Below are 20,313 nucleotides of genomic sequence, written 5' to 3'. Positions count from 1 at the left end.
GCGCCTTCAACCAGGTTGAAGGCGCCTTCAGCCGGCTGGAGGCGCCTTCAGCCTGATTGGAGGCGGCTTCAACCAGTCAAAGTGACCGTTCTGCGCGCGGATAAAGTTTTATCCGCTGACTCCCATGGATGCGCCTTGGACCCTCGTTGGAGGCGCCTTGGAGCCTCGGGATAGAATTTCCAGGACCTATATAAAGGACCCTAGAGCTAGGAATTCGATATCAACTCAAGCATTCAATCTGTAGTGTTTCCTAGCAATAGTTCTGAGCTTTTGAAAGTGTAAAAGGCTTCTCCGCCTTCAGGAAAGAAGAGTTTTTTTAGTGCGCTTCTACTGCCCTGGATTAACAACCTCCTTGGTTATAACCAGGTTAATTCTTCTGTGTCTTTCTTTTACTGTTTTATTATTTTATTAACTATTGCACTAACTGAGTTGAAAGTACGAGGAGGGTATAGTTACTTTTTGTTTTCAGCAATTGACCCCCCCTCTTGCCGGCCTCCGCTACACCAACAAGTGGTATCAGAGCCTGATCACCTCAAAAGGACTAACCGCCAACTGAAACACTACGATCAAGACGATGGCCGGAGCGAACATCCATCCCCCGAATTTCGACAGAGACTTCGCCACATGGAAGCGCAAAATGGAGGTATTTTTTAAAACGGATTTTGATATTCTTATTACAATAAAATATGGTTTTGCAGCGCCGAAAGACAAAGAAGAAAACACATGGAGCAAGAAGGAGCAAGCCGATTTCGTCGCCAACGGAAATGCTTAGTGTGCTGCCACCACAAGAAGTAAATCGGATCGGAAGCTACGACTAAGCGAAAGATCTCTGGGAAAAATTCATGGAGCTACACGAAGGTACTTCGGAAGCGAAGCTAGCGAAGCGCGACATCCTCCGGAACCAGTTAACGAACCTCTGGATGAACCAAGGCGAGAAGGTAGCGCAACTCCAAGCGAGAATCAAGGAGCTAATAACGCAAGTAACGAACCTTGGAGAAGAGGTAACCAACCGGGATTCCATCCGATACGCGCTCAATGCCTTCCCGAGAACTCCAGAGTGGGCCTCCTTAGTAGATGCGTACTACATCTCTATGGACCTCGAGGTAAGTACGTTAGAACAATTATTTTCAACTTTTGAACTTCACGAATCTCGAGTTTCAGAACCCAACGGAGCAGAGAAGACAAGTCAGAACATTGCCTTAAAGGCAAAGATGAACAGTTCTGACTCCGAAGCCTCAGTCGACGAATCCGAAGCGGCACTACTGGTAAGATGCTTCAATAAGATTTTTAGTACTAATAAATTTAAATCACAGAGGCATCATCGAAAGAAGAGGACGGTTCGCTGCTACAACTGCAACGAAGAGGGACACATCAAAGATGACTGTCCAAAGCTAAAGAGAAAGGAGAAAGAAAGGGCAAAGCTAAAATACAAGAAACCAGAACCCTCCAAGCACAAGAATCTGAAGGCTACTTGGTCAGATTCGTCATCCTACGAATCGGAAGTCGAACAATTCTTGGGACTAGCACTAATGGCCAACCATCAGAAAGAAGAAACGTCCAGCTCAGAGATGAGCATCGATGAAGGGGGAGGAACATCAGAAGAAGAAAGCAGCAGTGAAGGGGGAGCGTCACCAGACCAGGTAAGTAAGGTACGCAATCTAACCCCAACTCAATCTTTCAAATTTATCAAGTCTCTTTCTAAAGAGTTAGATCAATTAGAAAAAGAGAATGATGAACTAAAGTTAAACTTAGCAAGAGCATGCCCGTTAGAAATGTATGATCATCTAAAATCAGAAAATGAAAATTTAAAATTAGAAATGGAAAAATTGAAAAATGATGCATGCTTAAAGAAATTTCCAAAGTCACAAATTAGAACTTATGGTAAATTAAATTGGTATATAAGGAAGCATCAAGGTTAACTTAGAAAAATACCAAGAAACTATGTACCCCTAGATTTTTGAATAATCCTGTAGGAAGGAACCTCTATTGGGTTCCAAAATCTGTGCTTAATTAATTTTTCAAAAATTAAAAGCTTAAAGTGAGAAAATTAAACATTGAAATTATTTATGGAAGCTTTGTCTAACGAAGTGGTTGTTGCTCCAATAACCAAGAAGGCCTAGTGCCTCACCACGACCTGGAAGCTAAAATATTGAAAGAAAATGTTTAATTAACTTTCTGAAACAACATTAAACTAGAATCAAATAATGCTTTAAAAGTTTTTTTTAATCTTTTTAAAATTCTAAAAAGTCAGATTGAGAAAAAAAAAAATTAATTTGACTTAGAAATTTTTTTTATTGACTTAGAAAATTTTTTCTGAAAATTCAAAAATTTGACTTAGAATTTTTTTTTTTGGGAAAAATTCATTTTGACTTAGAAATTTTTTTTAAAATAATTCATATTGAGGTAGAAAATTTTTTCTGAAAATTCAAAAAATTGTCTTAGAAATTTTTTTGAAAAATTCATTTTGACTTAGAAATTTTTTTTATTCATATTGACTTAGAAATTTTTTTTTCTGAAAATTCAAAAATTTGACTTAGAAATTTTTTAAACCTCAAAAATTTAAATTTGACTTAGAAATTTTGGAATTCATTTTTAACTTAGAATTTTTTTAGAATTCTATACATTTCACTTAACTTAAGTCATTTGTTTCTTAACCCCATTTTTGCTGTGATCAAAGGGGGAGAGAAAGGTACAAGTTCAAGGGGAAGTTAAACAAGGGGGAGATAAAATTTTAAATGTTTACTTATTGTAAATTTTTTTTTAAAAAAAAAAGGTGTTGCAATTTTATTTATTGCAAAATTGTACTTAACCTGTTAGTCTAGTAATTTACCTTTAAAATTACTATTTATGTCTATGTTGTCCCTAACTTGAATTTGGGTTGATGCACATCAAAAAGGGGGAGATTGTTGGACCCCGTGGTAGTTTTGATGTGATCAACCAAGTTGGTTAGGTCCTGCGTTGTATTTCATCCCTGTGTCTGAGTGTGCAGGAGCTTAGGAACATAGGAAGTCGAGCGGAAGACGCAGCTAGTGAGAAGGACGGCACGGGAAGGGAGTCGACGGGCTCGGTGCGTCCGAAGGATGAGAGAGCTGCGGAAGAGTACTCCGATGGGCATGAAGAGCGTGCGCGATGTTCGAGGGACGTTAAGCCGGGATGGAAGGATGCTCGAGGAAGGTCAGAAATTTGGTTCGGGTGAGCCCTATTTCAGTTGGCCACAATCACCCAAAAGATCGGAGCATCGGAAGTCGCAACAAGCTGGAAACGAAGTCAAAGGAGCTAAGCTGCCAGCTTGGAGGTGCCTCCAACCTGACTGGAGGCGCCTCCAGCTTGAAGGCGCCTTCAACCAGTCAAAGTGACCGTTCTGCGCGCGGATAAAGTTTTATCCGCTGACTCCCATGGAGGCACCTTGGACCCTCGTTGGAGGCGCCTTGGAGCCTCGGGATAGAATTTCTAGGACCTATATAAAGGCCCCTGGTGCTAGGAATTCGATATCAACTCAAGCATTCAATCTGTAGTGTTTCCTAGCAATAGTTCTGAGCTTTTGAAAGTGTAAAAGGCTTCTCCGCCTTCAGGAAAGAAGAGTTTTTTTAGTGCACTTCTACTGCCCTGGATTAACAACCTCCTTGGTTGTAACCAGGTTAATTCTTCTGTGTCTTTCTTTTACTATTTTATTATTTTGTTAACTATTGCACTAACTGAGTTGAATGTAAGAGGAGGGTATAGTTACTTTTTGTTTTCAGCAATTCACCCCCCCTCTTGCCGGCCTCCGCTGCACCAACAGATAGATCTTGAAGGTCTCCTCTCTAAACTTAGTTTTTCTTGAAGGGAAGCTTACCTTAGCTCTCGGACAAAGGAGAGGGAGGGAGTTCTTGGTTCGGTGAGGAATGAAGAAGAAAGAGGAAGGAGGAAGAAATGATTTAATCCCTTATTTTTCTTCTCCCTAATCTATTTATTCCCTTGCCCATGAAACATGTCCTCATTCACTCCCTCAACTCCTCTTTTCCCCCACTCCATTAATTCCCACGAAAATAGAGAGAGGGAGGGGAGTAGAAAATCCTTCTTTTGCTTGCTCCCTTTTCTTAACCAAGAGGGAAAAGAAGGTAAGCAACTTGGTTTTCTCTTGTTCTTTTTGCTTAGTTTTCTTTTCTCCTATAACTAAATTTTTCATTCCTTTCTATCCAATTATTTCTCCTTATCCTAATGGTTTTCATTCATCAATTTATCTCCATTAACTGTGGGAGGTTCAAGGTTCAATCCTTGACCTCACCTCTTCTTATTCTATATTTTCTTTTGTTTTTATTTTCCTTTTTCTCTTATTATTTTCATTTCTTTATGCTCTAAGGAAAATAATATTCATATACCTATTTTAAATTTTCGTGGGTGTTACACTCTACAAGATCTGACTACCGTTTTGATAAGCGAGATAAGCGAAGGGCATCGCTACAAAGGTATAACTTCTATCATGTAGATCTAGTGTAGATCTAGGAGAAAACTATGCATATGTAATCTTTATCTTCGCACGGATCTGTGGCAAGAACTTCGAGGTGTTCCGCAACACAAAAAGCGGTTTTTACGGCTCGAAAGTTCTAACAGCATCTTGTTCTATCTTTCACTCATTGTCAATCAACATACCTTCACCGGAAGTTAAAGTTGCTATCCTTAAGTACTAATCAGAGAAGATCCCTGTGAAATCCTCTTACGGATAACCCCAGTCATTCGGGCGCCTCGGTAGATCAAAAAATACAAATCTAATCGGTATCATTTGGGATAGAGATAGGGGTTTGGTTTGGTCTCTTACTTCCTTGTGGAGAAGTTGCCTCTCCTTTCAAGGGAATATCCTAGACATCCATGAATGGGTTACCCCTATCACTAGAGCCTCTCGGGTATACGATCTAAGATCATCTCTTTACAAAATTAGTAATTCTTACATAATCAATTAACATGACAAGGCAACGGGCCTCATGCATATGAAATAGAAACGAAGCAAGAGAAATCATCCAATGAGTAAAGGCACAAACATGAGTCTTACATCAAACCCTATCCAAAACTACTCCCTACATCCATAGAAAAGGAAATCTACTCCATTGTGAGGGAAGAACATCCCCAAAACATTAATTAAATCATATTTACAACCCTTGATGTGAGAAGAAGGGGAAGAAGAGATGCTTGCCAAGGTTTCTGATGTCTTGGGGATGCCTCCTTGCTAGGGAGATGGACAGAACGTCAAGGGACGGTGGTGGATGAAGCTCTAGGGTTTCCCCCGAAGAGGAGAACCCTTTCCCGATGAGAGGGACGAAGTCCCGAACTAAAGATCCTCAAGAATAGGGTTCTTGACCATTTTATAAGCTAGAGCAAGGGCGCCGCACGACCCGTGCCACGACCGTGTGAGATCGGCACGACCTAGTGCATCCTCCCTTCGGGTTGAGTGGCATGTGTTGGTTGCTACTCGGAAAACCTAATGGTTCCACAGTACAAAAATTTTGTACAAAGATCTGAACCTTTTTCCTTGCTACCATGTGTTCTTTTAAATTAAACTTGGATCGCCTGCGGAACTTAACACGTTTGATCCAAAGTTTAATTTATTTGTTCTTTTAGGTTTAGACTTGGATCACCTGCAGAACTTAACACTTTCGATCCAAATCACCTAGGTTATTAATTCTATTAAATATTAATTTCCAAAATTGGCATCCAGTACTGAAGTGGTGAGGCACATGGCCTTCTTGGATATGGGAGCAACCACCACCGACTAGACAAAGCCTTTTAAGGAAAACTAATATTTAATTTCCTTAAATAACTTTAGGTCAACCGAAAAGAACAATCAAATCACAAGGAAAAAGAAAAACAAAAGAACACAACATCGAAAATAAATTTGAAATACTAGAATTGCATGCCTCTTGTATTTGGTATTATTTCCAAAAATAACTAATATGATGTGGAAAGGAAAAATACTAGTTATACCTTTTAGAAAGACCTCTTGATCTTCTACCGTATTCCTCTTCTAACCTCGGACGTTGTGTGGGCAACGATCTTCCGAGATGAGAACCACCTTTCCACCTTCCTTCTTTCTTCTAGATTTCGGCCACAATAAATTTCTTCAAGGATGAAGAATTTCGGCCACCACCAATGCTCCAAGGGATGCTGGAGACGAGGCTTGCTTTCTCTTCTTCTTCTCCTTCCTTGATCCGGCCACAAACTAGAGCTCCACCAAGAAGATAGGTTTCGGCCAACAAGAGGAGAGGAGAGAAATAGGGCCGACCACCAAAACCAAGGAAGAGAGGGAGGAAAAGAATAGAGGTTGTTCACCCATGAAGGTTCCTCCACCTCCACTTTTATAATCCTTGGTCTTGGCAAATAAGGAAATTTTAATAAAAACTTCCTTAATTCTTTTGCCATGGAAAGGAAAAATTTATTTAATTAAAAATAATTTTTCTTCTCATTATTATAATGGCCGGCCAAACCAAATCCCCAAGCAAATAAAAATTTTAAACACAAATTAAAACTTCCTTATTTGCTTCCGAAAATTTTATAAAAAATTTCTCCAATAATTTTAATCCCTTCATGATTGGTTAAAAGGAAAGTTTATAAATTAAATCTTTCTTTAAACATGTGGATAATTTCCGGAAAGTTATCTCTAATAATTAAAATCTCCTTTCAATCTACAAATAAGGAAAGATATCAAATCTTTTCTTAATCTTTTGTAGAAACTATTAAAAGAGAATTATTAATTTTTAAACTTTTAAATCATGAACATGGTTAAAAGGAAAGTTTTTACCAAAATTAAAATCAACCTTTTAATCTACAAATAAGGAAAGAGATTTAGCTATTCTCTTAATCTTATGTAGAATCTTATAAAAAGAAAGATTTAAATTTTAAACTCTCTTTTAAATCATGTTATCCACTTAAGAAAAATTTAAAAAATAAAAATCCTTTTATTTTAATTTGGGCCGGCCACACCAAACTTGAACCCAAGCTAGGGCCGGCCATCATGAAGCACCCATGAACCAAACTTTGGCCGTCCCTAGCTTGGCCGACCCCTATGGAATGGGTAAGAAGGTGGGTATAGAACTCTATAATTAAGAGGCTACGATAGGGACCGAGAGGAGGATTTGGTTTTAGTGTCCCGATAAAATTAAGCATCCCGTATTCGCCCCGAACACACAACTTAATTTTATCAATAATAATTCATTCCACTAGAGAACTATTATTGAACTACCGCACCAATCCCAAATTACATTTTGGGCTCCTTCTTATTATGAGTGTGTTAGTCTCCCTGTGTTTAAGATAACAAATGTCCACTAATTAAGTAAGTTACTGACAACTCACTTAATTAATATCTAGCTCCAAGAGTAGTACCACTCAACCTTATCGTCATGTCGGACTAAGTCCACCTGCAGGGTTTAACATGACAATCCTTATGAGCTCCTCTTGGGGACATTCTCAACCTAGATTACTAGGACACAGTTTCCTTCTATAATCAACAACACACACTATAAGTGATATCATTTCCCAACTTATCGGGCTTATTGATTTATCGAACTAAATCTCACCCATTGAAAAATTAAAGAAATAAATATCAAATATATGTGCTTGTTATTATATTAGGATTACGAGCACACACTTTCATAATAACTGAGGTCTTTGTTCCTTTATAAATTCAATATAAAAGAAACGACCTCAAATGGTCTTACTTAATACACTCTAAGTGTACTAGTGTAATTATATAGTTAAGATAAAGTAATACCTAATTACACTACGACCTTCCAATGGTTTGTTCCTTTCCATCTTGGTCGTGAGCTACTGTTTATAATTTATAAGGAACCGATAACAAGATCTTCTGTGTGTGACACCACACACCATGTTATCTACAATATAAATTAATTGAACAATTACATTTATCATAAATGTAGACATTTGACCAATGTGATTCTTATTTCTAGATAAATGTTTATACCAAAAGCTAGGCTTTTAGTATACATCCTAACAATCTCCCACTTATACTAAAAGACTAAGCTGCTATATCTGCTGCCATACATCTGATTCCCAACTCTTCAACATGCCCATCAAAAGGTCTTGCTTTAAAGGCCTTAGTGAAAAGATCTATAGGTCATCATCTAATGAAATCTAAGCAGCAACAACTTCTCCTCGTTTATACGATTTCTCGCATTGGGTGGTACTTGCGCTCTATTGTGTTTACTTGCCTTATAGACTTATGGTTTTTTTCGAGTTTGCTACTGCACCAATATTATTACAATAAATTGTAATAATCTTTGGACAAACTAGAAATCATATCTAAGTCTATCTTGAGGTTATTGAGTCATTCAGCTTTTATGGCTACCTCAGAGACTTGCCATATACTAAACTTCTATGGTAGAGTCCAGAAAAACATCTATGCTTATCACTCTTCCATAGTTATGACTTATCTTCTAAAGTAAACACAAAACCCTGAGGTTGACTTACTGTTGTCCCTATCCGATTGGAAGTCAAAATCCGTGCAACCCACAGGGACCAAATTAACTGCCTTGTAAGCTAGCATATAATCTCTAGTGCCTCTAATGTACTTCAATATATGCTTTACTGCAGTCCAATGTCCTTGTCCAGGGTTACTTTGATATCTGCTAACTATGCCATTGGCAAAACAGATTTCTGATCTCGTGCATAGCATACATTAGGCTACCAACAGCCGAAGCATAAAGAACCGCCTTCATTTCCTCTATCTCCTTTGATGTCTACAGAGACATTTCTTTAGATAAAGTTACTCCAAGCTAAAAAGGTAAGAAACCTTTCTTGGAGTGTTGCATGCTTAAAACAAGCAAGGATTTTTTTCGATATATGAAGCTTGAGATAAATAAAATATTCTTTTCTTGAGATCCCTTATTACTTTTGATCCCAAGAATATATATATTCTCCCAAGTCCTTCATATCGAATTGTTTGGACAACCATACCCTTACTTCTGACAACATTTTGATATTGTTTCCAACTATCAAAAATGTTATCTACGTATAGTACAAGAAATACCACCACGTTTCCATCACACTTTTTGTATACACAAGACTTATCCGATTACTAAATGAATCCATAGGTCTGGATTATTTTGACAAACCGGATGTTCCAAGACCTTGAAGCTTTGCCTCAGTCCAAAGACTGATTGAGCTTGCACACAAGATGCTCTTTGCCCTTTGCAATGAACCCTTCTGGTTGCTTTGTATGGATTCTTTCTTCAAGACTTCCATTAAGGAATGCTGTCTTGACATCCACTTGCTAAATAGATAAAAGAATCCGGATAGACTTAAGCATGACTACCAGTGAAAAAGTTTCCTTTTTCATCAAGCCTTGCTTTGAAAGTTTCCACCTTCCTATCTATCCATCTTTTAATTTCCTATTGTAGACATATTTTCACCCAATGACTTTTACACCATCTGGTGGTTCTACAAGCTTCCAGATTTGATTAGAATACATATATTCTAATTCTGTATTCATTGCTCTTTGCCAAGATGCTGCATCTTTATTTTGGAGTGCTTCATCATATTTCCGGGATCAGACTCATGTTCATTTGGGATCAAGTCCAAAAACTCTCCCAAAACATGAATCCTTTTGGTTGTTTGACAACCCTCCCACTACTATGATGTACTGTCTATAATTGTGTATCAATTGTGATACGTGTTGCAGTTTCTTGTGACATTTCATCTTGTACAGTTGGCACTAGATTAGACATGTCCTTTATAATTTCTTTAAGAACAAATTTACTTATGGGCTTGTGGTTTATTACATAGTCCTTTTCTAAAAATCGGTCATTGATGCTAACAATAACCTTCTGATTTTTAATACTATAAACCTACTTTCATTTCTCTAGGATAACTTACAAACAAGTGAATTCCTGTCCAACTTATCATTGTCTCTCTTCAGCATATGTGCTAGACTACCTGAATCCGAATATGCTTCAAGATAGGCTTATGCCTATTTAGCAATTCTATGTGAGTAGAGAGTTCTGACTTTGGAAGGTACTATGTTCACTTCCATTTCCAGAGTATATCCTTAAAATGAATTTGGTAATTTTCCAAATAACTCATCATCAATCTACTTATTTCCATAAGAGTCCTATACCTTCCTTTTTCTACACCATTCTGTAGGGGTGTACCAGGTGCAGTTAGTTGGGATTGAATCCCTACTTCTAATAAGTGACTCCTAAATTCTCCCAAGAGGTACTTGCCACTACGATCTCACCGTAGTGTCTTGATACTTTTACTTTGACGTTTCTCCACATCAGCCTCGTACTCTTTGAACTAATCAAAGCACTTAGACTTGCGACACATCAAGTAAATGTATCCGTATCTTGAATAGTTGTCTATAAAATAGACTAAATATTCGATACTAACTCTTGTCATAGGATCACACAAATCAAAATGAACCTATTCCAATGTATCTTTGGCTCCATACCCCTTATACTTAAAAGCTTCTTGGTTATTTTTCCTTCCAAGTAAGACTCGCAGGTTGGAAAGATTTCCACTACCAATGAACCCAAAAGTTCATCAGCTACTAATGAATCATACTCAAGTTAATATAACCTAGCCCTAGATGCCAAAGATATAATTGGTTCATTTCCGAAGGTTGCTTTCTCTTAAAGTTAGAAGATGTGTTACTAATTTCCATTTGTTGCATCGTGGGGTTATTGGATTTATAAATTGCCAACCAACGTACCAGAACAGATAACTTCCCTCTTTTTCTTAATAACAACTTTGTTATTAAAAGAGGCAGAATATCAAGTTCTTTGAATAGTTTAGAAACTGAAAACTAGTTCTTTCTAAACTTGGTACGTAAAGACAATTACTTAAAATCCATATTTTATCAAAGGATAAACATCTCCCACTGCAACAACTGCCATTTTTATAGCAGTGCCCATGTGGACGGTGTTTTTATTTTCATTTAGTTGTTAGGTTTCCTGGAACCCTGCAATGAATTGCGGACATGATTAATGGCATCTGTATCTACACTCCAGGTTCTAGTAGATAACACCACTAAACATGTTTCAACTAATGAATTAAATATACCTATATTGTTCTTTAGTTCTAAAAAGACAGACTACCTTAATGTCCAAGTCCTATTTCTAATCATTACAATCGGGACTACTAAGTCTTTTCTATAGTATAACAACTAGGGAATTGACAAACATTTTAAATCCTAAGAATCACAAAAATATTTGGTCAAGATCAATTCCTTAAAATCCCTATGAATTTTGTATGCCACGATAGTGTGGACATATACAAAATCAAAGAAGAGATTTTATCCATTAATTTTATTATCTCGTCAACTTTACTTTATGACGAATAAAATTAATAGTTGATCTTTCTTTGATCAAATATTTGGTCAAAACTTTTGAATTTAAAATAACATTGATTCCTCAAACAATATTATTTAAATTCACTAACACCTCAAACACCGTGAATTTTGCATGCCACGATAGTGTGAACGTATACAAAGTTAAACATTTGTAAGAGGAGGGGTTTACCCATTAATTATCTTGTCAATAAATCTTTATGACAAATAAAATTACCTCAAACACCGTGAATTTTGTATGCCACGATAGTGTGGACGTATACAAAATCAAACATTTGTAAGAGGGGTTTTTAATTTTATTATCTTGTCAACTTATTTATTTGACAAATTAATAGTTGGTTTTCTTCAGTCGCACAAATAATAGCAGTGACTCCGATGGGGAGGATACTATTAGACGTGCCTAAGTGTATACCATTACTTGACACTAAGTCCATTAATAAGATTATGCCCCTTCCGATGGGGAAGATCACACGCTCTTAATTAACTTTCTATAGTCATCCAAAATGAAAGTTTAATCTAGTGATCCGCAAACAAGCTCATCCGATATGGAGGAAGGCACTCAGAGCCAACGCGCAAGCTTGTTGCATCACTTATAAACCAGTAATGGAGACCGTAAAATTTATTTAAAAATAAATCCCTCTCCCACTTAGTTATTTAAAGTGAGGAATTTTGACTATGCTAGCCTACTTAACATGCATACTAACAAACACACACAACACAACATAAAAAGCAATAAATAGAAAAACTAATTTTCAACTATTATGGCTTTTATCTATTGCTGTCCTCCGTGTGTCGCCAACCCTAGCTGCTGCCATCTTTGGCCACCGCCACCGGGTCTAGTTGTCGCATCCATCTTGCTCCTTGTTTTGCTGCGCCTCTGATCCTCAAAAGGTTCCACGCCTTGCAAGATTCGATCCACGACATAAATAGAATTTTACATTTTTCAATCTTATATTCCTCGAAGGAATGTACATGTATCTAGATCAAAAAATAAAATCCTAATAAAACCAAATATAGCACCTGCTGTATTTTATAATACAATCATGCACACACAATAAAATTCCCTTGACATGTCCAAGGGTCCAATCACACACACAATATCTATAAGCCATAATAGTTGGATCCTGCATCCACAAAGTTAACACATCCTACTATTATCCTACCTAAATTATGTATGACATGTGCATAATTAAACTAATACCAAATACACAGAGGTAAAACCCTAGCTCTGATACCAATTGTTGGTTGCTACTCGGAAAACCTAATGGTTCCACTGTACAAAAATTTTGTACAAAGGCCTGAACCTTTTTCCTAGCTACCATGTGTTCTTTTAAATTAAACGTGGATCGTCTGCGGAACTTAACACGTTTGATCCAAAGTTTAATTTATTTGTTCTTTTAGGTTTAGACTTGGATCTCCTGCGGAACTTAACACTTTCGATCCAAATCACCTAGGTTATTAATTCTATTAAATATTAATTTCCAAAATTGGCTTCCAGTACTGACGTGGCGAGGCACATGGCCTTCTTGGATATGGGAGCAACCACCACCAACTAGACAAAGCCTTTTAAGGAAAACTAATATTTAATTTCCTTAAATAACTTTAGGTCAACCGAAAAGAACAATCAAATCACAAGGAAAAAGAAAAATAAAAGAACACAACATCGAAAATAAATTCGAAACACTAGAATCGCATGCCTCTTGTATTTGGTATTATTTCCAAAAATAACTAGTATGATGCGGAAAGGAAAAAATACTAGTTATACCTTTTAGAAAGACCTCTTGATCTTCTACCGTATTCCTCTTCTAACCTCGGACGTTGTGTGGGCAACGATCTTCCGAGATGAGAACCACCTTTCCACCTTCCTTCTTTCTTCTAGATTTCAGCCACAATAAATTTCTTCAAGGATGAAGAATTTCGGCCACCACCAATGCTCCAAGGGATGCTAGAGACGAGGCTTGCTTTCTCTTCTTCTTCTCCTTCCTTGATCCGGCCACAAACTAGAGCTCCACCAAGAAGATAGGTTTCGACCAACAAGAGGAGAGGAGAGAAATAGGGCCGACCACCAAAACCAAGGAAGAGAGGGAGGAAAAGAATAGAGGTTTTTCACCCATGAAGGCTCCTCCACCTCCACTTTTATAATCCTTGGTCTTGGCAAATAAGGAAATTTTAATAAAAACTTCCTTACTTCTTTTGCCATGAAAAGGAAAAATTTATTTAATTAAAAATAATTTTTCTTCTCATTATTATAATGGCCGGCCTAACCAAATCTCTAGCAAATAAAAATTTTAAACACAAATTAAAACTTCCTTATTTGCTTCCGGAAATTTTATAAATAATTTCTCCAATAATTTTAATCCCTTCATGATTGGTTAAAAGGAAATTTTATAAATTAAATCTTTCTTTAAACATGTGGATAATTTCCGGAAAGTTATCTCTAAAAATTAAAATCTCCTTTCAATCTACAAATAAGGAAAGATATCAAATCTTTTCTTAATCTTTTGTAGAAACTAATAAAAGAGAATTATTAATTTTTAAACTTTTAAATCATGAACATGGTTAAAAGGAAAGTTTTTAACAAAATTATAATCAACCTTTTAATCTACAAATAAGGAAAGAGATTTAGCTCTTCTCTTAATCTTTTGTAGAATCTTATAAAAGGAAAGATTTAAATTTTAAACCCTCTTTTAAATCATGTTATCCACATAAGAAAAATTTTAAAAATAAAAATCCTTTTATTTTAATTTGGGCCGGCCACACCAAGCTTGAACCCAAGCTAGGGCCGGCCACCTTGAAGCACCCATGAACCAAACTTTGGCCGGCCCTAGCTTGGTCTCCAAGCTAGCTTGGCCGGCCCCTATGGAATGGGTAAGAAGGTGTGTATAGGTGGGTATAGAACTCTATAATTTAGAGGCTACAATAGGGACCGAGAGGAGGAATTGGTTTTGGTCTCCCGATAAAATTAAGCATCACGTGTTCGCCCCGAACACACAACTTAATTTTATCAATAATAATTCATTCCACTAGAGAACTATTATTGAACTACCGCACCAATCCCAAATTACATTTTGGGCTCCTTCTTATTATGAGTGTGTTAGTCTCCCTGTGTTTAAGATAACAAATGTCCACTAATTAAGTAAGTTACTGACAACTCACTTAATTAATATCTAGCTCGAAGAGTAGTACCACTCAACCTTATCGTCATGTCGGACTAAGTACACCTGCAGGGTTTAACATGACAATCCTTATGAGCTCCTCTTGGGGACATTCTCAACCTAGATTACTAGGACACAGTTTCCTTCTATAATCAACAACACACACTATAAGTGATATCATTTCCCAACTTATCGGGCTTATTGATTTATCGAACTAAATCTCACCCATTGAAAAATTAAAGAAATAAATATCAAATATATGTGCTTGTTATTATATTAGGATTAAGAGCACACACTTCCATAATAACTGAGGTCTTTGTTCCTTTATAAAGTCAGTATAAAAGAAACGACCTCAAATGGTCCTACTCAATACACTCTAAGTGTACTAGTGTAATTATATAGTTAAGATAAACTAATACCTAATTACACTACGACCTTCCAATGGTTTGTTCCTTTCCATCTTGGTCGTGAGCTACTGTTTATAATTTATAAGGAACCGATAACATGATCTTCTGTGTGTGACACCACACACCATGTTATCTATAATATAAATTAATTGAACAATTACATTTATCGTAAATGTAGACATTTGACCAATGTGATTCTTATTTCTAAATAAATATTTATACCAAAAGCTAGGCTTTTAGTATACATCCTAACAGCACGACCGTGCGAGATCGCACGGCCGTGTCTTCCTTCTATTCTGGCCGCACTGCATGGCCGTGCCAATTGGCACGACCGTGTGGATCTAGGGCTCTACCTCTAGGGCATAGCCGTGCAGGATTGCACGACCATGCACTGCTTGGTTGCGGTCGTGGGGGCACGGCCGTGCAGGTTTGCACGTCCATGCATGGATCCTCCTCTTTTTGTCGCACGCCCATGCAAGAGTTTCACGACCGTGCCATGTTCTTCCATTGTTTGGCCACACGCCCGTGTGAGGTTGTACGACCATGTTCTCTGCCTCGTTCCAGTGCGTCGACAATCGCTATTTTTATCCGAAAGTTGTCCCTGTCAACACAAAACAGAACAAAGAGCAGATCTCCGAACAAAAGAGTATTCATGATGAGTATGTGATAAAAGAGATGATCATGCAAAGAATATATACGTATAAAGCAGTGAATGTGCGTTAAAGTATGCATAAACGATCATAATATTTACATACATCACACCCCCAGACTTGAACCTTTGCTTTTCCTCAAGCAAAACCCGTAATCTAGATTTATGTGTGTAGATGCATGTAATAATCCCTAATGAATTAATATAAACCTATTATATAGTTTCATTGATGAGCATGATACAAGAATTATTTGAGTGTAGCCTAAGTAGAAGTTCTCCATGCTCAGTGTAATATGTGGCCTAACTTTTTCAAGTATCAATCTCTAAGCCTAGTCAATTTTTCATTTAACCGTGTTCCTCATACTTCCGGCGATAGGCACTTACCTGCCACACGCAAGGTTTGTTCCACTCAAAAATGCTATGCATTGTCTACACAAGGTCTCAAAGGAATACTCAGTATCAAGAGAAACATAACATTCATTTCCCCAGTAACCTAACTCGGTCTCAAATGGGTGAATTGCTGGTTTCCACTCACGATAACTATTTTTTATTCCTTATTTTTTTTCTTTTTTTTTATGTTTGCATAGTATGAAACTTGAACAAACTTTCATCATTTGTTTTTATTTTTTGGGATTGATTTTTCCAAATGAGCTTACATGATCTGAGTTTATCCCGTAACCAAAATGTAGTTGAGAGGTTACCATAGAAGCAAGAGTACTAGTCCGGTTCTATGAATCATAACTATTTTCAAAAATATCAACCATCAAAGTCAAGCATAATGTGAAGAGATCCTAAAAATAGGCCAACATTCAAATTCTTCTAGTAATAACAATGCTCACTTCATGCTACTATGGATAGGAAAATAAAGATCAATAGGCATACTAGCATACCAAATCAAACAATATAAATATCTAGATGAAACGTGCTAGTATTTTGCATTAAGGAACAAACAATCATGATGTGATGAATGATGCAACTAGCAAATTTTATTAGGAAGTATGAAAAAGCAAAAACTAAACCAAATGCTCTAAACCAAATGCATCTAATACATCCCCCAAACTTAAACTTTTCATTGCCCCAATGAAAACTAAAAACAATGTGGAGGAGATTTAAAGTAGGAGAAGTTACCAAATGATGTGTGTCAAATGCCCATGTCATTAACTTTTCCACCATGTAGTTGCACTCCTCCTAATTTTTAAGACCAATGAATGAAAACAAAGAAAATGAACTTGAGTTGCCTCCCAAGAAGCACTCGTTTAAGGCCATTAGCTCGACCACCTCATTAAATTCATCGAAATGTCACTCTTGGAGGGGTAAGATATTTCAGCACCCTCCTACCAAGGGCTCTTATTATGGAGAGAGCTTTCATCAAAAGAGCTATAGAGTAAAGTATAACTCTCTCCATCTTCATCTTCTTTGAAGTTCTTTTAGGTGGTCAAAGACGGTTCAGATCGAGCTTCCAATTATAGGCCCCATGAGAATCTGCACTCCCAAAGAAAAACATACCTCTCCCAAGCATGCTATATTAAAAGGAACTAGAACCGTATTAGTATGAATTGAATATGTATCAAAAATTGAATCACATCCAATAAAATCAATTATAGGTACCTCTATAAAATTTTTCAAAAGATCACTAGAGATACTAACCTTGCTTTTCCGAGAGATACTTGAAAATTCTAAACATGTGGATGTGACCTCTTCTGAATTAAATGATGGATCTAACTCTGGCTCAGGTGGTGGTGCAAGTAAAGGTGGTGATTCTTGGGACTCTACCTCTATTGCACAAGTCCCTACACATTGGCTCACAACATGTTCAATCCTTGCAACTCTCATAATCTCAGAAGGTTGTGTCGGTAAAGGAGGTAATTCTTGAAATGCTGCTTCCACAACACAGCTCCATACACTTCCTTTCATAACATCATCATCAACACAAGTATCAAAAAATAAACCAACACCAATATCTTCAGTGGGAGAATCATCTATAGGAGGATCACTAATTTCATTTGCAGTTTTAAGTTGATTTACCACATCACATTCATCGTCTAAAAATTCAATTTCATCATAACACCTTATAAACCCAGAAGGTAAATATGAAAACTTGTTATCCACTGCATTATCATCATAATCCTCATCTGAAGAGTCCTCATCTTCATATACATCCATAAATCTACACTCAACCATATTAGTGTCACAGAATTTGCCAAAGTCTTCGTTTTCATTGATCCTCACTAGCCTTTGTGGAAAAGGAACCTTTAGTGAAGGTCTTGGGAAAGGTACTTCCTTTTTCCCATATTTCCTTTGAGATTGCAGAGGAGGTCCAACTTGCTTACCTAGTGTAGGTGTGATCAATCATTGAGGGAAAGACACTTGTGGCTTTTGGGAACTTCCTGGAGTAATGAAACTGAGTTCTTGAGGTCTTCTATTGTTCTTCTCCTCAATTCTAAACAAATCCTTCTTCAGTAGTTCTTCATGATTCTTGCCACTTCTTAACTTAAAATTATTATCATTTACACTAGATCTTGTCTGTGTAGGAGGAAGGTCTTCCTTGAACCATTTTGAAACTATGCTATTAATCTTTTCCCCCAAATGTTTGAACTCCTCATTCTGTGACTTGTGAATTTCAACATTCTTGGGTGGTTGAACTGCATTTTGTTTGACAGGCTCTCTTGTATATATGACTTCTACTTCTTGAATTTCTGAGGGAGATTCCATCCAACTTTTGCTTGACCATTCATGGAGGTTCAATGTTACTTGATCAATCAATGTATATGCTTTATCTACACTCTTTTCCATAAAAGAACCTCCAGCTGATAAATCTAACAAACACTTATCCGAGAAAAAAATTCCCCTATAGAATAGAATATGTGTAGGGTCATCCATTTTTCCAAACCATGATGAGGGCACTGTCTTTGTAGACTCTTGAATCTGCCTCATACTTCAAATAATGATTCTCTATATGTCTGAGCAAAATTTGTGATGCAATTCCTCATATAAATTGTTCTACTTGGAGGGAAAAAATGATCTAGAAATTGCTTCTCCAATTGTTCCCAACTTGTGATGCTTTGAGAACGGAGAGAATATAACCAAGTCCTTGCTTTATCCTTGATACTAAAAGGAAATGCCATCAACCGAACTGCATCTGCTGACACTGCTTCACAATTCACGATATCACAAAGCTCTAGAAATGTCTCAAGGTGCAGATAAGGACTTTCTGATACTTCTCCTCCAAATTTGTGACTTTGTATTATGAAAATTAACTCTGGGACTAGTTGGAAACTTTCTGCTTCAATATGAGGCTATACAATGGGAGATAAAAATCTTGCAGAAATGAGTGTAGAGAAATCTCTAAAGGACCTGCTTGATATGTTAGTGCTCATGGTATCTAAAAAAAATATGAGAAAAGAACAAAAATGAAGAATTAAAGACAATAAATAAAATTCTATACGAAAAGCAAGAAAGAAAATATGCAGAATTTAAATTGCAAGAAAGAAAGTGCATAATGAAAATAAGAAAGAAAATGCAAAGGAAAAAGAAAAATATCTAGGGTAACTCATATGCTAATCAACTAATGTTAATCGAAAATAGTCCCCGGCAACGGCGCCAAAAACTTGTTACGCTTCCGCAAGTGCACGAATTCGTCATCAGTAATATATAAGATTGTCGAACCACAGGGACTGTTGATTAAGCACTACAGATATTGCAAAGTGAGTTATCTAGACGGTCGAAAGTTGGCTTTGGCGCTTGCAAACTAACGAGAGTGATTGAAGAGAGAAAGAGAAGGATGAGAGAATCGATCTTGGAGGAAATTAAGCTTTGGGAAATGGATTCTAGGATTTTGGTTTCGTTGTGGTGGAACCTGATGTATCATGTTCTATCTTTCACTCATTGTCAATCAACATACCTTCACTGGAAGTTAAAGCTACTATCCTTAAGTACTAATCAGAGAAGATCCCTATGAAATCCTATTACGGTTAACCCCTATCATTAGGGCGCCTCGGTAGATCACAACAATACAAATCTAATCGGTATCATTGGGGATAGAGATAGGAGTTTGGTTTGGTCTCTTACTTCCTTGTGGAGAAGTTGCCTCTCCTTTCAAGGGAATATCCTAGACGTCCGTAAATGGGTTACCCTTGTTACTAGGGCCCCTCGGGTATACGATCTAAGATCATCTCTTTACGAAATTAGCAATTCCTACACAATCAATTAACATGACAAGGCAACAAGTCTCATGCATATCAAATAGAAACGAAGCAAGAGAAATCATCCAATGAGTAAAGGCACAAACATGAGTCTTACATCAAACCTCATCCAAAACTACTCCCTACATCTATAGAAAAGGAGATCTACTCCATTGTGAGGGAAGAACATCCCCAAAACATAAAGTAAAGCATACTTACAACCCTTGATATTAGAAGAAGGGGAAGAAGAGATGCTTGCCGAGGTTTCCGATGTCTTGGGGATGCCTCCTTGTCTGGAGATGGACGGAACGTCAAGGGAAGGTGGTGGATGAAGATCTAGGGTTTCCCACGAAGAGGAGAACCCTTTCCCGATGAGAGGGACGAAGTCCCGAACCAAAGATCCTCAAGAATAGGGTTCTTGACCCTTTTATAAGCTAGGGCAGGGGCACCGCACGAGCCTTGCCACGGCCGTGCGAGATCCGCACGACCCACTGCATCCTCCCTTCGGGTTTAGTGGCATGGCCATGCGGGATCACATGACCATGTCTTCCTTTTATTCTGGCAGCTCTGCACGACCGTGCCAATTGGC

The 20,313-nt window shown here is 37.3% G+C and overlaps 1 non-coding gene across 1 annotated transcript; it reads left to right on the top strand.

Moving 5' to 3' along the window:
• The first annotated feature begins 18,429 nt into the window (after positions 1 to 18,429).
• Positions 18,430 to 18,535, top strand: LOC122054378. Its single transcript, XR_006132698.1, has one exon. It is a non-coding gene; the product is annotated as a small nucleolar RNA R71 (small nucleolar RNA).
• Positions 18,536 to 20,313: the final 1,778 nt, after the last annotated feature.

This window comes from Zingiber officinale, chromosome 3A (genome assembly GCF_018446385.1).
Source record: "Zingiber officinale cultivar Zhangliang chromosome 3A, Zo_v1.1, whole genome shotgun sequence".
NCBI lineage: Eukaryota > Viridiplantae > Streptophyta > Magnoliopsida > Zingiberales > Zingiberaceae > Zingiber > Zingiber officinale.
This window is presented reverse-complemented; position numbering and strand designations above follow the sequence as displayed.